The sequence below is a fragment of the Elgaria multicarinata genome, chromosome 6, assembly GCF_023053635.1.
Source record: "Elgaria multicarinata webbii isolate HBS135686 ecotype San Diego chromosome 6, rElgMul1.1.pri, whole genome shotgun sequence".
Classification (NCBI taxonomy): Eukaryota; Metazoa; Chordata; class Lepidosauria; order Squamata; family Anguidae; genus Elgaria; species Elgaria multicarinata.
In genome coordinates this window covers 34,788,423-34,809,595 of record NC_086176.1, presented here as the reverse complement: position 1 = coordinate 34,809,595, position 21,173 = coordinate 34,788,423, and the positions used below count along the sequence as shown (strand labels likewise).

The following is a 21,173-nucleotide window of genomic DNA, read 5'->3' as shown; positions in this document are numbered from 1 at the left end:
TCTGCTGTGGCACCCTGGTTATGGAATCAGCTACCCAGCCTGCTGTCTACATTGTGGTCTTTCTGGCGCCAAGTGCAGACCTTTTTTTAATTTTCCCAGGCATTTTAGACTTTTAGTTCTGTTGTTTTAAATCTGTATTGTATTTTAAATCTCTGCATTGCTACAATGGATAAGAAAGACAGCCATATGCACACTTTTTGGATAAATGAAACTTCTGTCAGAGTAACCATGCATATGATTCAGTTGCACAATTGTTAAAAAAACATAGGAGTGAGTCCAAGTACTTGATACAAGTACTTGAAGTTAACAGGGTCACCACACCTAAAAAAGGATATTATAGAGCTGGATAAAGTGCAGAAAAGGGCAACTAAAATTATTAAGGGGCTGGAGCATTTCCCCTATGAGGGAAGGTTACATCAACTGGGATTGTTTAGCTTGGAAAAAAGGAGGCTGAGGGGAGACATGATAGAGGTGTACAAAATTATGCATGCTATGGAAAATGTGGATAGGGAGACATTTTTCTCCCTCTCTCAAAATACTAGAACCCGGGGTCATCCCATGAAGCTGACTGGTGGGAGATCCAGGACAAATAAAAGGAAGTACTTCTTCACACAGCACATAGTGAAATTATGGAACTCACTACCACAAGATGTAGTGATGGGATGGCCACCAAGTTGGATGGCTTTAAAAGGGGGTTGGATAAATTCCTGGAGGCAAAGGCTATCAATGGCTACTATCAATGGGTGCTATCCCCAGTATTTGAGGCAGTAAGCCTGTGTGCACCAGTTGCTGGGGAACATGGGTGGGAGGGTGATGTTGCACCATGTCCTGTTTTGTTGGTCGCTGGCTGATGGCTGGTTGGCCACTGTGTGCTGGACTAGATGGTCTTGGTCTGATCCAGCGTGGCACTTCTTATGTTCTTATCTAAGGCCACAGCTAGACCTAAGGTTTATCCTGGGACCCTCCAGGGTTCGCCCCTGCCTGAGCACTGGATCCCCTGTGTGTCACCTAGATGAACAGGTTTGACCCCTGGATGATCCAGGGATAAACCTCAGGTCTAGCTATGGCCTAAGTCAAAGAAACCATTCGAACCAAATACTCCCATTCAACAAAGACTACAGTCCACAATACAATGGTTCCAGAATAGTTCCCATTGACTTCAGTATTCAAACCTTGCAGCCAAAAGTTACAGTCCTGTTGCCTATCAAAATTTCATTATTCACATTGGCTTACATGAGACTTCTTGAAAATGCCATAACTTGTAATATATATGCCAATCCTTTAATTAATAGCAACCAGCAAGCCAAAACTGCCTTTGAATTTGCTGAAACTACTTACCCGCATGTAATTATGCTACTGCAGATCTAAGGCTAAAAAACAGTAACGGAAGTTTCTCTTCCACTTTAATATACAACTGAGTTATCTTTTTAAAACTCTCCTACTTATAACAAGCTTGTAAAGGTGTGTTATTTGCCTTTCCTACTGATGGACTCTACGAGCCTCACCCTCAAAAGAGATCTACAATGAAAAATAAACAAGAAAGCACAGGAGTTTAAATAAATGAAGGCACGAAAAATTCTAAACACACACGCACACACGGAAACTCATGGAGAACCAGCAAAGCAGCCTTAAGAAACAAAGGGAGGGGGGAATGCAAAGAATGTACTAATTGAATAAGAGCAACTGGTGATGATGGATTTGAGAAGGAAAGTAGCATATCCAATAATATTTAAGAACAGCTTGCATCATTAATAACTGCATCATGACATCCCTTTGAAAGTTTATTTTCTTTGGATTATGTAGCACAATCTCCTAAACTGCTGCACAAAGATGTATCAAGAAAAAGTCAGACACATTATTGACGGTAGAGTCCTAAATGGTAATACAGTATTCCTAGAGAGAGAGAGAGAGAGAGACTACATGGACATCGCATTTTTTCATGTTGTACAACATACAATCTCTCATCTAGATTACAAAAACTGCAATAAAGGTTTTTTAAAAATATACTTAAGGATTTGTGTGTGTGTTAAAGGACCTATTTTTATGCTCTATGTGAAACTGTGCCCCCATGGGAAACAATATCTTTTGCCAGCAGGTGGCGTAAATAATCTTTCAGCTGTTGTCCTCACTTGACCTCTTCTAAAGGACCCTGAGTAATCCTAGATTTATGTGGTCAGTCTGAGATTTAACAATGCAAGACGTATCAAAGGATATGTAAAATTAATAATGACATAGATAAATTTACTATTAGGCTATACAGATATCAAAGAGGTGTATCTGAAGCATGGTTTTGGATTGGTCAAATGTTCATTCAGTGCTCATTTTATATGGGTGTGCGTATGCACATACACAAATATTTTGGTATTATTTATTTATTGCATTTCTATACCACCCAATAGCCGAAGCTCTCTTGGTGGTATATTATACACTAGGCTGACCATATGAAAAGGAGGACAGGGCTCCTGTATCTTTAACAGTTGCATAGAAAAGGGAATTTCAGCAGGTGTCATTTGTATATATGGAGAATCTGGTGAAATTCCCTCTTCATCACAACAGTTAAAGCTGCAGGAACTATACTAGAGTGACCAGATTTAAGAGGGCAGGGCACCTGCAGCTTTAACTGTGGTGATGAAGAGGGAATTTCACCAGGTTCTCCATATATACAAATGACAACGGCTGAAATTTCCTTTTCAATACAGCTGTTAAAGATACAGGAGCCCTGTCCTCCTTTTCATATGGTCACCCTATTATACACAGGCATCCTAAATAGTCCTAGATAGTCCTATGAATTAAGTAGGGTTTGCTTCTAAGTGTGTATCAGATTCTATAGATCATTGTTTGGTATATGAAAACTGCAAAAGGATGTTGTTATCTTCTAAGGGGCCTAACACCTCTGTTTTCATAAACCAAGTTGCTTCAGTCGCAATAACTCTCAGGTATAATAGAGCATTATGAATACAAATCAGCATGGACCAATGTGGTCTGACTGTGTTCTGTGGTGTTTCACTTATTTACAGATATACGCTCAGATTGTCATTTATGTGAGTTCCAGAAGTGCATGTAGCAGTTCATGCCCTGGTTCACACATAACATTATTTCACCCATGGGTTGTTGAATTCGGTGGTGCTGTGATGTATGAATCAAGCTGTGCTAACAAGCCATGGCTTATTATCCACGGACAACCCAGTAAGGGAACCCATGGGTTGTTGTTGGGTTGTGCACTCTGAGTTAATTAAACCATGGGTTGTCATTATGTGTGAACTGTGAGTTGTTTATGGGTTGTTTTACCAGGCTACAGAGGCCGCTGGCAAGAGGGCTTAAAAAAGCAAGTCAGTCTACATGCCAGCACTACAGCGCTGCAAAGGATACAGAGATGGAGCAGGCAAAGGAGGGGGGAAACAACAAACAGACTGAGAAAACAAACCACTGTTTGTTTGATTGTCTTTAGTGTTGATAAAGTGAGTTTGTTCCCCCCCAATTACAGATCTAGTTTAAAGTCAGAAATAAAAATACTCACTATTACAAAATATTTAAGTCTTTTGTTTATTCAGGGTCAAAGCATTCAGCTCAAATTAACCTTCCAACTCTACTCCAGAGGGTCCCTCAATATTCCAGAGCAGATGTGGGTGGTCTTCAGAGGAGATGGGGAAACTGTTCTGCCAATGGTAGATAGATGTTTAAAAATGTGGTTTGATGACCAAAACAAACAAACAAACAAACAAACAATCCTGCAGCCCCACAGATTAAGGAACCTAAAACCTGCCAGCATCTTGCAATTACTCATAGGTTATGAATGTCATCTTTAACCACAGCTTTAATCATGGCTTGTTTTGGGGTGAATAATTTTAAAATTAGAACTTAATAATAACACATTAAAAATAAAATGATTTTGGGATACATAACTTCCACAAAAACAAAGGCTGACCATAAGTGAAATTCCAAAATCCATAAGACATTTAATAGGCTGACAAAAGATCACCAAAAATGTGCAAGCTTGAGAACTGGAGATCTTGGAAACGTGCACATTTTTTGTGATATTTTGGTTGATTTAATAAAGGTATTGTGCTAATTTGGATTTTTGGAAAATAACTTTGTTATGTATAATAACTTTTTAAAAAGCTGTTGGGGGAACATCTTATGTTCACATTAATTCTGTTGGGCTCTACCATTAAAATAAACTTCATATAAAAGGAAGCGAGGACCTGCCACTGAATTTATTACCATGATTAGTTTATGACAACACAAGTGTGAGTCTCAAGTTTGCCTGGAAGATTTGCATCCAAATCTCAGATGTATAAGGGTAGACTGTATTCACTCAGCACTGTAAGAGAAATAGGCTCAGAGGAACTCTCGTATTATTATTTCACATGTGCTAGAGTTGGAGTGTGACACTGAAAAATGTTATTTAGCCAAACCTCACCTCAAAACCCAGATCATCTGGTGAATCGCATGACATAAGAACATAAGAAGTACCCTGCTGGATCAGACCAAGGGTCAATCTAGTCCAGTACTCTGTTCTCATAGTGGCCAACCAGCCATTGGCCAGGGATGAACAAGCAGGACATGATGCAACGGTACCCCGCCATGTTTCCCTGCAATGGATTCTTATCTTCATGTCATAACCACGTTAAATCATCACTTTGTCTGATTCTTGTTTTAGGATTCTTGCACATGATGTGACCTTTAAGCTCGCCAGGTAAAAGCATTTTGCTAATATTGATTTTAGCATTTTTTCCCTTTTGTTTTAGGATAAGGTTGTTTGTTTCTAATTAGAACACAGAGATATGAATCACCTCTGGAATCAGATTGCTTTACAAAATAGTACTTCTTGCAATGGTGATTGTTTAAGCAAACAAAGAAGCTCTTACTAAGCATTTAAGATAGTTCTCAGGCAGTTTTTGATATTCAAATCTAGAGGGAGTGTGCCAAGGTTAGTGGGGGCAGGTTGTTTTCAACCTTTTTAATAGCCTCTGGATCTTTGAATGAAGCTAAGACGGGAGAGTGAAGGAAAAAGACAGGTTGCTTACCTGTAACTGTAGTTCTTCGAGTGGTCATCTGTGCAGTCACACATATGGGCTCTGCACCTGTGCAGGGCCAGCTTTGGAAACTTCTATAGCTGAAAATCTTTTAGGCGGGAACCCCTCCCCCACCGTCCACTGGGCATGCTCAGGGGTTCCCACCTAACTCCCCAGTTCCTGAAACCTCCTAGACAGTCTCACTGAGGAGAACCACCAGGTGATCAAATATGTTAATGACACCATAGTGGGGACGGTGGGAGAGTTGTGTGACTGCACAGATGACCACTCGAAGAACTACAGTTACAGGTAAGCAACCTGTCTTTCTTCTTCGTGGTCTCTGTGCATCACACATATGGGCGAATAACAAGCTGACTTACCGGAGGTGGGTGGTGTCAGGTGACAGATGAGTCTCACAGAATTGCCGATAAGGCGGCACTCCCAAAAGCGCAGTCTCTACGCGCTCTGACGTCCAGACGGTAGTGGCTGGCAAAAGTCAGTGGAGTCGACCAGGTAGCCGCTTTACAGAGGTCTGGCAGAGCGATCCCCTTTTCAAAGGCTGTAGAAGTGGCTACTCCTCTCGTGGAGTGAAAACGCACCTTACCCTCCAATGGGATGCCAGCGAGTTCATAGGCTAGCTTAATAGTCTGAACCACCCAAGCAGATATTCTCTGCGGAGATGCTTGAAGTCCCTTTTGCTTGCCCCCATAACAAACAAAAAGTCTTTGGGATCTCCGGAGGGTGGCAGTTCTGGACTGGTAAAAGGCGAGGGCCCGTCTTACGTCCAGGGTATGTAGAGCAGACTCAATAGGGGACGTCGGCGAAGGGAAAAAATTTGGGAGCGTGATGTCCTGCCCAAGGTGGAAAGAAGAAACGACCTTTGGGAGAAAGGCTGGGTCTGGTCTAAGGACTACCTTGTCAGCATGAAACACCATGTATGGTGAGTCTATGCGAAGTGCTGCTAGTTCGGATGCACGCCTAGCAGATGTGACTGCAACAAGGAATGCCAGCTTGAAAGTTAGTAGCCGCAAGTCAGTCCTTGCTAGAGGCTCAAAAGGCTTGGCAGATAGTGTCGTACTCCCGCAGAAGCCATAACTGAAGAGGTCTCATGTGCAGACGTGCCCAAGGGACGACGTTGACAGAAGCTGCCATGAACCCCAATAACCTTTGTACCTGGAAGGCAGAGGTGATTTTAGAGCGGAAGAGCTTAAGTGCAAGCTTAATTAACGTATTGGCTCTGTCCTACAGAAGGAAAGCCCTATAGTGGGTTGAGTCCAGAATTGCTCCAAGGAATTTAATTTTTTGGGTTGGTTGAAAATTTGATTTTTCTTTGTTGATGCAAAGGCCTAATTCATTGAGGAGGTTGATGGTGAGGTGGGTATTACGGGTGGCTTCTAGCTCCGTATTAGCCACTATCAGCCAATCGTCCAAGTAGGGGTAAATTTCTACCCCTTGAGTCCTCAGAAAGGCGCAAACTGGTGCCATACACTTTGTGAAGACTCGGGGAGCAGTAGAAAGACCAAAAGGAAGCACTTTGAATTGGAAGATGTCTTCCCCCACTATGAACCTGAGGAATTGGCGATGGTCAGGATGAATTGATACATGAAAGTATGCATCTTTAAGGTCAATAGAGGTAAACCAGTCCCCTTGGGAGAGGAAGGGTAGGATGCTTGCTAAAGAGTTCATCCAGAATTTTTTAGGGTTGATGAACTTGTTTAGCTCTCTGAGGTTCAAAATAGGTCTCAGCCCCCCATCCCGTTTCGGAACCGTAAAGTAGCGGGAGTAGAACCCGCCTCCCAATGCGCAAGTTGGTAATCGTTCTATGGCGCCCTTCTCTAAAAGAGACGTAGTCTCTTGCAATAGAACGTCTGTAGGTGGTGAGAACCTTGCGGTTCCGAGGGGAGGAGGGGTGGAGAACTCTATTTTGTTACCCTGAGAGATGATGTTAAGGAGCCATGTATCAGTTGTAATAGTGGTCCAATTGTGGAAGAAAGGGGCAACGATGTCACCAAACTTAGGTGTTAAGCTGTTTGGTATATGACAGTCAAAGACGCCGTCTTTGATTCAGATCAGGCTTGTTCTTGTTTTGCTTGAAGCGTCCTGGGTATTGCTGTCTCCTGTACTGACCTTGAGGTTGGTACGTAGTGGGATGGTCTTGTAATTGGAATTGCTGTTGCCTTGGTTGGAACTGCTGCTGTGTTCTCGGCCAGCGCCTCTGGCGGAATGGTCTCTGAAGCTGTTGTTGTTGCTGACCAATCCCCATTTTCTTAGCCGTGTTCTTGGCTTTCTGGATGTTCTCCATAGACTCGTCCGTGGAGGAGTGGAAAAGACCTTCCCCGTCAAAAGGGAGGTCCTCTATCCGGGTGCGTGCTTCTTGTGATAATCCTGCGGACCTAAGCCACACATGTCATCTCAATGCAATGGAGGCTACCATTGCTTTAGAAGCACAGTCAGTGGCGTGTCTCGCTGTATTCAGTTGTTGGCGAGATAGCCTCATGGCCTCCGTGTAAAAGACATTTACCAGCTCTCTTTGATCATCTGGCAGGTATCCAGAAAGGGTTGCCATCTTTTCCCACAAAAAGGACTGATACTTTGCCATGGTGGCTTGGTAGTTGTGTACACGGAGTGACAAAGACGAAGAAGAATAAATTCTCCTTCCCAGGCCGTCCAGTCTACGACCCTCTTTGTCAACCGGCGCATTGTGTTTCCTTTGAGTGCGTCCTTGGGACGCCTCCACGATAATTGAATTGGGTTTGGGATGGGTGAAGAGGAAAGGGGCTGTCTTTTCTTGGATTTTGTAAATGTTGTCTAGCCTCCTCGACGTTGGTGGCATAGAGGAGGGCATTTTCCATGACTGTTGTGCTGTGCGTAACAGCACAGGTAAGTATGGAATTGCCGCTGGGGTAGATGACTCACAGTATAGATCGTCGTACACCGGGTCGTTTAATTTTTCTATTGGCTGGGACATTTCGATTCCGAGGGATCTCGCCATCCTTTGCACTTGGTCCATGAAATGTGCCAAGTCTTCAGAGGGGGAGATTACATCTGTCGCTACCACTAAATCATCCGGTGAAGGGATGGATGGTGCCGGCGATGGTTCTTGAGAGGAGTCTGATTGATAATCTTCATCAGACGGCTCATCCAATGCACTTCCCCTTATCCTAGCCACGGGCAAAGATTGCAGGGCCTGCGACGGTACCGCTGTAGTCTGCACTGGTTGAGGTGGAGGTCTCGGTACCGGGGGTTGTGGCGGTGGTGGCATAGCGGTAGTATCTTCCGCGGGTAGAGGGCGGGAGATTGTCTCTGATGGAGGTTGGCGAAAGCGCGGATAAAGAGCATACTGCTCCTGGTAGTAATAAAAGTCTTGCTCTCGCCTATGCCTCCAATCCTCGTAATAGTAGGGAGGATAATGTGGGGGTTGCCAATCCTGCCTCCTGTTTGGTGTGCGGGGTGGGCCCCCGTAGTCGTAGTAGTGACTTTAATGAATTGAAGCCGGTGAACGATCCCGTATGTATCCATAGGGTGATACTGGACGGTACCGATGGCCGTCGGTATCGGGAGGCATATCTCGGTACCGATGCGTGTCGGTATCGAAAACTCGGTACCGATGTGTGTCGGCATCGATCATCGGTTGTGATTCATGTCCTTGTCGGTACCGATGTCCATCGGTATGGAGACGCAATTGTTGGCTTTGGCGGTATCGAGGGGAGGTAGGACCCTCTTCTGCCAGTGTTGGATCTTGCGAGGAGCCTCTAATCTCTCCTTCTGAGATTGATGCCCTTACACTTGTCTCCTCGGTCAGTATCGTAATGATATTGAAAGGCGGGGGAACCGGGGAGGCCAGTATTTGTTCCGTTCGTGGTGGTGTCAAGGCTAGTGGTGAAGATGGAGTTGTCCGTCTCGGTATCGAGAAGGCTCTTGGTACCGAAAGTGTCGGTATCGGACTTGACGATATTGGAGGCGTTTTCTGCAAGGAAAGCCTCGATATCGGGCTCCTCGGTGCCGTAGGACGCTTCGGTATCGAAGTCGTCGGTACCGGAGTCTTCGGTATCAAAGGGCTTGATTTTGCCGATTTTTTCTTCCCTTCCTTTGATTTTAGTTTGCTTTTCTTCCTTTGTGGTTCTTTGGACCCAACATGCTCTCTCGCTCTCTTAGAGATTTTTCTGGCCGCTTTTGACCAAGCGGAGAGAGAGGAGGAGGAGGAGGGAACCGATAAGGCATCACTCCGCGAAGGAGGAGGTTGGGGCATCGACTCCATTGTATTTGGAGATTTGGAGCGTCGAGACGTACTCGGTTTCTCCACTGCCTCCAAGGCCTTTTCCCAAAGTAACGCCTGAAGGCGATCTAATCGGTTCTTCCTGGTTTGCCTCGAGAATTTCAGGCAAAAACAGCAGGATTCGACGACATGCGTCTCCCCCAAACACAGCAAACACTGGGAATGTCCGTCTGTTTGAGATATTTTCTGCCCGCAGGTCGAGCACTTTTTGAAGAGGCCTTGTTGTGCCATAGGCACCAAGGCTGAGGTAACGAACTACAAGTACTGTATTTTCTGGCGTATAAGACTACTTTTTAACCCAGGAAAATCTTCTCAAAAGTTGGGGGTCGTCTTATACGCCCAGTTGTCTTATATGCCGGAAAATATGGTATATATATATATATATATATATATATAAGGATAGAAAACTGTAGAAGCAAGAAAAAGGATGAAAAATAGAATATTTTCAGCTGAGGTAAAACGATACCAAACAGAGAAGTCTCCAAATGCTATTGACCCTACAGGCGGTTGAAGAGAACTGGGGAGTTAGGCGGGAACCCCTGAGCATGCTCAGTGGACGGTGGGGGAGGGGTTCCCACCTAAAAGATTTTCAGCTATAGAAGTTTCCGAAGCTGGCCCTGCGCAAGCGCAGAGCCCATATGTGTGATGCACAGAGACCACGAAGAAGAACAGCACTTACGATAACATTGTTATTTCCCCAATATTGTCATTTGCAACAGAAGCAGGTAGAGTGCTGGTGGGGATGTATTCCACAGTCACAGAAAAGGAGAGGGGATAAGGAAAGGGATTGAGTTCATAGTGACCAAAGAGAAGCATCTGTATAGGAAGGAAAAGTTAATATGTGTAAAAGTTAATTCTCAAATGTGTACAGCTCTATGGGGGGAAATCATACATAGACAACTAAACATTGGTTTAAGCTAGAATGAATCCCTTTCATAGGTGGTGACACAAAAATGCAAGAAGGTTGAAAGCTGCGATTGTAAATGCACATTCCTGCATGCATTTCCATCTTTCACACATGCAGACCAACAGCAGGAGATATGTTTAAAAGTGCTTTCAGTGGCATGTGTGAAATCTGTCTTTGTATATGCATGTGACAGTCCCTAGCAAACAGTTAGTTTGCTGCAGGGTCACCTTGAGAAGTCATAAGGAGAGTGAGGGGAGCTGCAAGAAGTGGGAGGCACTTAGATGTCCCAAAACAAATGAGAAAAAGTCCTCAGGTGCCTGAAAAAATGGTTATTCTTTTATTTTTTATTGGCAACTGAGAACTTTTTCTCTTTTGTATAAGGAAAGTGAGGTCAATGACCTCATAAACCCAAAGTGGCTGCTAGTGTGTCTTAGGTATGACTTGATGAATGGTCCTGCTTTTTAAAAAGATGTATACAAACCCGGGCTCAGCAATATTATAACTGCTTGGTTCTTGACTGAAATTATGGAGATGGTTTGTACGTGGGTGAAGCACTTAGAGGCTGTTTATATGAGGATGGGGGAACAAAGCAGTGATTGAGCTGACATGTGTATTCAACAATAGAAACAGACAGCTATCCATCCATTAATGCTGTAATATAAAGCACTCTCAGAAGCATTTTGAAGATGGCAAAATGGATTTCTTTCTTTCTGATTTCTCAATAAGATCCATATTTTAAAACATCCCCTCTCGCCTTCCTATCATCTAGATACTTGGATTAAAGAACAAAGATACTGATCTGTCTGAAACGCAATATATAAACTATACCTATGATATACATGTAAAAAAAAATTGTATTAAGTGTTTGGTAATGCTGTAATGATAGCAAGAAGTAACAGGGTTGTAATGAGGATTACTGCTTGCTCTGGGATTTTGCTTGATGCAGCAGGCAGGGAGGAAGGCAAGAGAATAAAACAGTGGGAGCAACCACCATTCCCATATAATGTCATGGTGTCTTCAGCTATTAAAGCACTGGATACTGTCTTGACTGGATTAAGAGTTGGCCTTTCTAGAAAATTGATTTGCTCATCCTATTTCTTCTCTAGAATAAATCTATGCACAATGGACTAAGTTAAAGCTAAGTAGCATGGACTAACCTTGAAGCTATTTTCAGATTCTGGTGGCTTTGTCTCTCCTACACCACACACACACACACACACACACACACACACACACACACACACGGGCAGCATGATCCTAAAATGCCATCGCAATACAAACCCCATCAAAATTAATGAGGCATCCTGTAATACAGCAGAAGAAAGAATCAGATGGATTGCAATCCAGAAACCATTTATTTTATAATAATGCCCTGGAATATTCAATATGCATCCAGGCTTCTATGCCTGTAAGAGCTGCAGAAAAGGAAGCATTTTAGATAGGGAATCAGCTCCCATAATAGCACTGCCATGGAAGGAACTGCATCGACCAACGGTCTCTATTCTAGGCAGCTTCCGAGGCAACAAAGTCCTGTTCCATTCAGGATGTGGCAACCCTACCTTAAGGTCAACAATTCCTTTGCAGATTAAAGCTTTTGTGTAATGACTCAGTCCTAAATAGCTGTATGCTCTGATTCTTTGCAATTGGTTGTAACAGTGCAAAGGCACAGAACATTGCTGCTAATATTGACCACTAGGTTTCCTGTATTGATGCCAGTGAGTTTGACTTTTTAAAGGATTGGTGGCAGAATTGTATACTGTTCCTGGGAGGTGAAGGGATATCTGGTGATTTTCAATATTATCAGAGAACAGGAATCTGGTCATAATAGGAAGGTGTGGAACTGAATTGAAGGAGATATCAGCAGTGGGTGCAGCTTGTACCAAATCTCAAGGGTGGGGCTATTCCCACAGCATAGTTGTCTTAAACTAGACACCTTGCTATAGTTATGCTTTATTCATTAACTCCTTCATCTTGTCCTGGTGTGACAAGCTGGGACCAGGATACTTGAGAGAGCACCTTCTCTTTGTTATCAACCTTCCCAGTCATTGAGACCATAAGATGGGATGTTCCTGGTTGTTCCGAATAGACTTATGGCCCCATTGGAGTCCATCTGGCGAAGAGTCTTCAGTGTGGTGGCTCCATTTCTGTGGAACTCCCTGCCACTAGAGGTCAGGGAGATGCCAACACTGTGTTGTTTTCAGTGCCTCCTCAAAACATCTTTATTTCAAGAAGCCTTCCTTGACTGACCAGCCACACTTTGTATTGATATTCTGTTGATGTTTTTAACTTTTAATATGGTGTTTTATTCTTTTTATTGTTCGCTGCTCTGAAATCTGTTCAGATGTAGAGCAGTATATAAATGTTGTAAATAAATAAACATAAGCTTAAGTAATTGCTTTGCCACCTGTTTGACATGATTTGGAGGGGGTGTTCATGTCTAAGTAGTTTGGGGGTTGGAATCTTAGGTTGCAGTCTTCAGTCCATGTATTTTGGAATGGGCTACTTCCATATATCATGAGAATTGTGGATTATATAAAACAGTAGCCAATGGCAACCATCTCCCCCAATGACATGATATATGTTGCTAAAGTGACTAGCATTCCATTCAACATATAGACAGATGACAAGAAATGAATGCAAAGGTAGATGTGAGCTCTAGCTGCTATGAAACCTTTTTAAAAAGTAAATAAAAAGGTTATAGCCCTCTAGAGACAAATAAGGAAAGCTGTTCAGAGTGGAAAATCTGGTTGAGAGACCTACAGGGAAGTATTTGGCTTCTGATTGCCTCAAGAACATCTATGCTCTGGAGGAAATCTAGTAAAACAAACATAAAACCTGGCTCAACAATTTCATTCAGTTCAATCATTGTAAATATGTGACTGACAGGAATTCATTTTGATCTGTTTCTAATGATATTTTTACTAGACTAGATTAAACATAATCAGTAGCTCAGTAGTAATAGTAGAAGTCAGTTATCTGAAGTATTTATTCATTTATGTGCTACGGCAGGGGTGGGCAACACAGAACTTATGGGCCACATGTACCCCCCTGCGGCCTCTACATGCTCCCAAATTTTATTTATTTTAGCAAATAAATAAAGGTGTCGGTAGCAGGCCTCTCCAATCCCTCCCCTGTAAGCCACACTCTGTGGTGGTTGAGTGGGACACCTTGCAAAAACTTTTTTAAAAGAAGGGAATGCAAACCACTCAGTAGTTCTAAAAAGCACTACAAGAGTTGAATTTAGCTTCTTCCAACAAGTTAAATTTGGCCCTGTTCGGGACAGGCTGAAATTCAATAGGTAAAGTCCTTCCCTGCCCTATATCTTCATGATCCTGGTTGAATGGTTGAATTTCTCGCTATGATGTACTTGTTAACCACGTCTATCCAGTGATGGCAGCCCTGGTTAACTGTGGTTGCTGGATATTTCTTCAATACAGCAACTGCCTTCAAAACTAGCTTTCACCAGCTTAAACTCTTTGAATCAGGACATAACTTCCAGATTTTGTCGGTGGTGTAAGTAAAATAAAACACAGTTATACAAAATAATTTTGGCACAATCATTTGCATGTGTGTTCATTGCAAAAAACAAGTCAGAAGTCCCCAGCAATGGAAACCGAACGTAAAGCTTAAGATAGTAATGTAATCCTTTCATTAACTTTGATTAAATTTGGCCTGTGTCCACTTTCTGGAGTTCATCACAATAGGACTGTTCATATGTAGTAACAGATATTTCTTTTTTAAGATCACAGAGCAAGTAAAGTCATAGACTGCAGGGTTCCATTTCTACACTGATACCTAGCATAACCTTGTTTCAATCAACTTATTAGGTGTGTCATCTACCGGGAATATGAACTACAGCCAGAGAATCACCCTTACAAAGGATGGCCATAACAGTGAATTTTTGACACCCCTCAAAAAACAAAACAGTCTTTTGGGAAAGGGGGGGGGCTTTTCCCCCTGATTTTTTTGTGAGCTTTCACATCTTTAATTCCACATTTTTTAAAAAAATGTAGAAAAGAGCAATTAAAATGATCCAAAAGTGGGAGCAACTCCTCTATGAAGAAAGGTTATAAATTGTGGGACTGCTTAGGTTACAGAAAAGGCAAGTGAGGGGAGACATGGTAGTGGTGCATAAAATTATGCATGGTGTAGAATTCCCAGGTTCACCCTAAGAAGCTGATTCATGGGAGATTCAGGACAAGTAAAAAGATGTTCTTCACACAGCGCATAGTTAACTATAGAATTTAGTATCACAAGATGATGTGCTGGCCATCAATTTGGATGGCATGTCCTCCTTTCCATATAGTCACCCTATGACATAACACTATTCCTTCTTCTGAAGAGGTTATTATGCCAGACGATAATAAATTTTCATGTACCCATTTGCTTTATGAGGCAGGTGCTCCTGAAGGCTACCGAACAGGGGGACTATCAGGCCATAAGGTTGCCCAGCTGGGTCTGCCAGAAACCTGGCCTCACCACTCCTGGTAGGTCCACCACTCCTGCTGGACATGCCCCCTGGGGCTGGACATGTTGGTGGGCACTCCTCCTTGGGGGCTGACCACATTGTTCTCCTTTTTGGTTTCCAAAATATGGTCACTCTAGTTATACAAACATTCCTCATGAAGATGGACTAAGAGCTATATTAAACACTTCCACCATTGCCATGGAACTATGAAGATTGGGACTTACCCATAACAACTTCATATTTATGGACAGGTTATATCTACAAATCCATGGCACCACAATGGCTCCACAATATGCTTTTTATGGCAGACTTAGAGCAACATTATTCATCTACCTGTTTGGGGGGGGGGCACCTGTATACCTTAGATACATTGATAGTATCTTCTTAATTTGGACACATGGGGAAGAATTATTGAAGAATTTCCATGACAATTTTAATGCCTTTCATCCTACTTTTTGTTGGAAAGTCTGGTGTGATTTGCAACAGTTACCCTTGTGATGTTCAGCTGCCTTATATGCCATAAATGTAAATATCTGCAAGGTTAATGGTTTATATTATATATAAAGCTCTAGGTAGTTAGTAGGCCTCAATGTACTTATGATTTGTATCCACAGGTTGGATTCATAAGGGGGTGGAGGTTGAATGCCTGAGTGCTGATTGGATGGTTGAGGGGGAGTGCAGATTGCCTGAGTAAGAGTGGGAGGAGCTGGAGAAATGTATCTTATGTATAGTTAAATGAATGAGATGGTATGAGATGAGTCTGTAGAAGTGTCACAGGGAGATGAGTTTGTGTAGTATGAGCAGGGGAGTTTGATATACCTGTTTCCCCGAAAATAAGACAGTGTCTTATATTAATTTTTGCTCCCAAAGATGCACTAGGTCTTATTTTCAGGGGATGTCTTATTTTTCCATGAAGAAGAATACGGTACACATTTATTGTTGAACAAAAAAAAAGGTCTTATTTTCGGGGGGATGCCTTATATTACAGCGAGAGGCAAAACTGGAAGTAGGTCTTATTTTCGGGGGATGTCTTACTTTCGGGGAAACAGGGTAGATGAGTGGTAGAAGTGACAGTGTGTAGGTTAGAATTCTGTGAGGTAGAGAGAAGTAGAAGATTTTACGATATTTAATAAAGAAGTAACTGAAGCCAGTATACTTTGAACCTTGTAACCATACACATTTGAACTGAGGAAACCATTAAGCTTTTACACGCATTTACTTGAGTTAATAAATTCCTATTATATTTACAAACAACTAGTGTGGTCTGAGGAGAAGACTACAAATGGTGGCAGCAGAATCGGAAACTGAGGGCTAGATTGCTGGGCTGTGGGGCCTAAAGAAGAGGCGAGGCAGTAGCAGCAGCAGTAGACCTAAATCCTCAAACACATCATTAGCTCAGGGGGGATTAAACAGCCCATTCTGGAAGATGAACCCACTCTAAGAGACATAACATGAGGCATCCTTATGTTAGTTTATAGGCAGCCACCTAACCTGAAGCAATTGTTAACCAGGGACAAAAACCTGATCCCTGGACTCAGAGCAAGGCACCAGGCTTTACAATAAAACTAAATGCCAGTTGTGCTCAATCGTTAGTAAACACCAGAGAACATGTAAATTGATCAAATTGGGCAATCCATCACACGCAGGGCAAATATACCTGTACACCATCAAATGTTGTCTGTTTGATTTCCTGCATCAAGTGCCTGAAAGCCACTTACATCAGCCAAACAGAACTATCTTTAAGACAAAGATTAAATGGGCACAAATGAGCCATCAAGCATAAGAATATCAATAAACTTGTCAGTGAACACTTTGACCTTCCTGGACATACCATCAATGATCTCAGGATGGCAATTCTAAAGAAACTGAAATCAGGGGGCTCACTTCAAACGTGAGATTATAGAACAAGAGATACAGAACAAGAAATTTGATTGTGTTAATCACAGATTTAATAGCATCTATGCACATAATAAAGACTCAGTGCACTTTGTGGTTTGTAACTGTTGCTTTTAGAGAATGGAATATTCATGGGAGATCTTCCTTTTTAACTGCCTTTTCAGACTCAGAACCTCCAGTTCCACCCATAGCATCTGATGAAGTGGGTTGTAACTGACTAAAGGTCATACTAATTTATAAAAGTACCTGACCAACTAAAACAGTTTGTCTGTATCTGTGCTACATCAAATCTTTCTATCTGAACTGTAACAGTACTACATTTTTGTAGCATATTTCCAGAATTCAAAGTATTAGCTTTTGCTTAATGCAAAACCTAATGGGGAATAAGCACAGAGAGGAAGATTAAATGCATCTAGACGTATTCCTGGCTGCTACTGTAACTCTCCTTCCCTCAGTCTGAGGCCGGTTCAAGCAACTGAATGGAAAACGAGATACCTGCATTTTGTTCTGTTTGCTCTGTGCCTGGCTGCTACGAGGTTGACCTCTTGTGTTGTGTGCTTGGATTGCTGCACATGAAGCTGTCCTATTAAACTGCCAGAGTATCGGTCCATTCAGCTCAGCTCAGCCAGTTCTCACAGCGGTTCTCTCAGGCAGGTGTCTTTCAAGCCCTCATTCCCTAAATGTCTTTTAACTGGAAATTCCAGAGACAGAACTTCCTTCCAATTTTCACACTGTCAGGATTCCTGGAACATATTTGTATTTGTAGTGGAAGTATCCCAATAAATAACTTTGATACCCCTGTGTATGTTGTCAATGAGACCCAAAAGTCATATCTGCGACGTTACACCAATACTAGGTCTGCCACATAAACCCTTCTCAGGCCAAGCACCACCACTTGAAAACCTGAGGGGGGGGGGAGTTTAAATAAAACATTTCCCCTAGCTATGAGGGAAACAGGTTATATATAGGATCTGTTTTTAAATGTACTGTGGGTATATTCTGGTGAGGGTGTTTGATAACTGTGAGGCAGGTAAATAATGCCAAGCTGACATGTGGTAATTGGTAGCTAACAAAATAATAAATTTATTGTACTGTTAAAAGTTTCAAATGAAAATATAATGCTTCCAATCCTATCTAATCCAAACCTCCCACACACCACACCTCTCTCTCTCCACCAATCCTAAATCCCTAGCAATTAATCTCCCCTCACTCCACAATTTCAATCTCCACTCCCAACAACAACTACCAACCCAACACACTAACTTAACATACTGTTCCTCCCCTCAGTCACTCCTTATATATTCCTTCCCCCCCCACTACTTATTACATCACAAACCATACCCACTCAGTTCTAACATTCCATATTCACCAGACATACTAATGCAGACGCATACAGGATACTCAATTGTGGGGTAACGCCACAATATCCCCAAAGTATCATGTTTGTATATTGCTGAACGAATGTATGAGGGCTGTTGTGGGGCTGCAGAGACTAGCTAAGCCCTGCCCCATGCTGAAGCTGTGCTATGCAGTCGGTGTGCATCAGAAAAGTCTCCACGGACATATCAATACATGTGCATAGAGCATCTACATGAGAGGAGGTATCCTGGCGGGGTCAGCATTCCCCCTTTGCTGGAGGAGCCAGGGCCGGCCTTAAGATAAATATCACCCTGCCTTTGGTGCCCTCCTGCCCCATAGATAGTTTTGCAGGGCCACCTCGAGGATTTATTGGGCCTGGTGCAGGTGTGAGTTCCATCGAGAACGATTGCTCAAAACCTTGATGTGTCAGCCACTGTACTACAGTTTGTACAAGCTAAAGTTTGAAAAGCCACATTCTGAGTAGTGACAGTGCACTATGTAACAATATGTACGCTTACAGGTTTTACATATATATAATATATATGTTTTGTTATGTAGCAGTTCCTATCTTTTGGTAAGCATTCTTTATTTAAGAATATCCATAATTTTTATCTTTAAAACAAATTTAAAAAACCTTATAAATAAAAGAGGTATCCAGCTGACCTCTTAACAGTGTGCAGTTTAATTTTATTATTTATATAGTGCTTATAGTGTTTACAGGATTTGAAATGCTAAGTGCTTGGTAATGTTGCCTCAGTGTAAAGCTGTGTTCCACTGATTTTTACCTAGCGCAAATGACGTCAAAGTGGAAAGTGAAAAAGAAATGCACGTTAAAGCTAATTGAAGGAAGATCATTTTTGTAGTTAGTAACCAAACAAATGTTAAACCTTGAAGTAAGGTTAAAGACACTTGCTTTTTGCCACTCTAGCTCACTGCAGTCAGTACATTTAAAAAACACAGCCACTGAGCTCAGCTTGGTGCTCGCCTCAGCTCTGTGCTGGGTAACTTCCCAGCTCACCCACCCCTAAAGTCTCCCCTGGTCACTTGCACATGCTTTTATATGTCAGCTTTTACCAGGGGAACCAATTGTCAGATAACAGTCTCACCCTCTTCTTATTCTGAAAACACCACCCAGAACATAATTCTTTTCTTTCACGTTTCATTATATTTGTGCATATATTTGCTCTTTTCTCACCTTTCATCTCACACACAGCACTGGATCTGAGAGCCAGGTAATTCAAAATCCAGTTGGGCAGTTTATTAGACCCAACTGTGGATTATGGATCCCTGCCCTCCGCAGGACCAGCATAGCTATCTTTGTGCGTTTTTAAAGAGCCAGGCAGAAAGTGAGAGACTGGCGTGGTTCAGACAACACGTTAAACCGTTTTGTGGTTAAGCAGCATGGTTTAGCGTGTTGTCTGAAAGGGGCCAATGGCCACTATCTCTCCTTGGACCTCCATAAATTCTTCACAGTCAGGGCGTTCAGGTAGTAAGCAAAAACGATTGTGGAAAAGGGAAACGAGCAGACCATCTTGCCGGTAACTTTACCAAGCCGGACTGAAAGAGCAACTTGTACACTCAGAGGCTTCCTGCTGCTTCGTTGCAGTGTGCGTATATATCCACATACACAATGTAAAAAGCTAAAGCTCAGTAGTTTTGTCGCCGTTGTGTGTCTTTTCCAACCTGGTGCTCTCCAGATATGTGCTGGGGGATGATGGGAGTTGTAGTGCGACCCTGTCTTGAAAGCACCAGGTTGAAGAAAAGCTGCTCAAGGCAACCGGTGGACCTTCAGATTTGAGACTGCCGTAGAGCCGGCAACCCTGGAATCGTGCGTTTGAACGAAAGGCGGCTCCTTCTTCGTACGAGTGCGCATGCTCCTCCTCCTGGGCCTGCTCAGAATGAACAGCGAAGCCCGAGTGCCCTTTCGCGGCCGTTGATTTGCTGTCGGGAGAAAGCAGCCGCTACTGAGTCTGCGCGCCCCTGGAACACGTCGCCGTGGGAAGTTGGTGCTGCTGGGTTTTGACAGGAGTCCGGTCGGGAAGCAGGTGAGCGGCTAGAATCCTTCTCTTGCCTCGGAACGCCGGCAGCCACCGTGTTCTAATGCGGGAGCTGGGGGCGGAGCCTGGAAAGTGGGGAGGGAGAGTCCTGGAAGTGACAAGTCATGGAACTTCTGCACGCTTGTTGGATTGGACTGTGCTGATGTGCTAGAAAGGGGCTTCAGCTTGAACGTGTGAACGATACACTGATCTTCTCGTTGTGTCCCCTCATGTGTGCATGTTGGGCTTAGTTCTGGGGTCTCCTAAAAACGACAGGACAAGGTGGAAAGAATTTTTCTTAAAACAGGCTGGAACCGAGTGAAATAATGGAGGGAGGGAGTCTGACAAACGGTGTGCCTGTTTTTTAAATGTCCCAATTCGTAATTAACCTCCAGAACACGTGTGCAAGAACATTTGAATCATATTGGTTAATTGGAGCTGTTATTCTGCTTTTGAGCAAATGCCAAATCCCTTGGTCAGGCAGCCCCAATTACAACTTTTCTCAATCCCTTCCTCTCAATAGTTGAAACTCCCTAGGTGATCCATAACAGTTAAAACCATAAAATATCACAATGCAATAAAACAAAATAGAACACTTTTCAAAGCTGAAAATTACAGAGTAAAACCAAAGAGAAATTCTGCAGCGTTGTAAACATCTAAAAATACAATAACATATTTAAAACAAACAACCCCCTCCATTGTGCCTGGATACAGCTTCAGCTGAGAGTCCCCTTCCTGCTACCAACTGTCCCTGCTGAGGCCATTGAAGGAGCAGAAGCATCAGCCTTTCCAGTGTGCCATGACCTGCTTTGCAGCTAAGAATCTAGTGCCTGAATTTACATTTTTCCTTCACCCTCCCAATCCCTTTTCCTTGTGTAGCGTGTCTTTTAGATTGTAAACCGGTGGGCAGGGACTGACTTAATAGAATATCTTTATAAACCCCCTTGGGAACCTTTTTGGCTAAAGGGTGGGATAAAAATGCTATAAATAAATAAATTTTAAAAATGCCTGGGAGAATAGCCCAAAGGTCTTTACCTGGCACTGAAAAGTCCAGGTGAGCGTCTGTGGGGAGGGCATTTCACAACCCCGCAGCCATGACTGAAAAGACACTCTCTAGTAGCTGTCTGCCCCACTTCATTTGGCAAGGGCACCCAGAGCAGAGTCTCTGAAGATGATCTTAAAGTATAGGCAGGTATATATGAGAGGAGCTGGTCCT

General features: G+C 42.9%; 1 protein-coding gene across 1 annotated transcript in view; it reads left to right on the top strand.

Annotated features, from left to right (window-relative positions):
- Positions 1 to 19,894: 19,894 nt before the first annotated feature.
- FOCAD (focadhesin) overlaps positions 19,895 to 21,173 on the top strand; it is a 146,014-nt gene continuing 144,735 nt past the window's right edge. The window contains exon 1 of the mRNA XM_063129216.1: positions 19,895 to 19,966. The gene's annotated coding sequence lies outside the window, so the exon portion shown is untranslated. The remainder of the gene's footprint in view (positions 19,967 to 21,173) is intronic.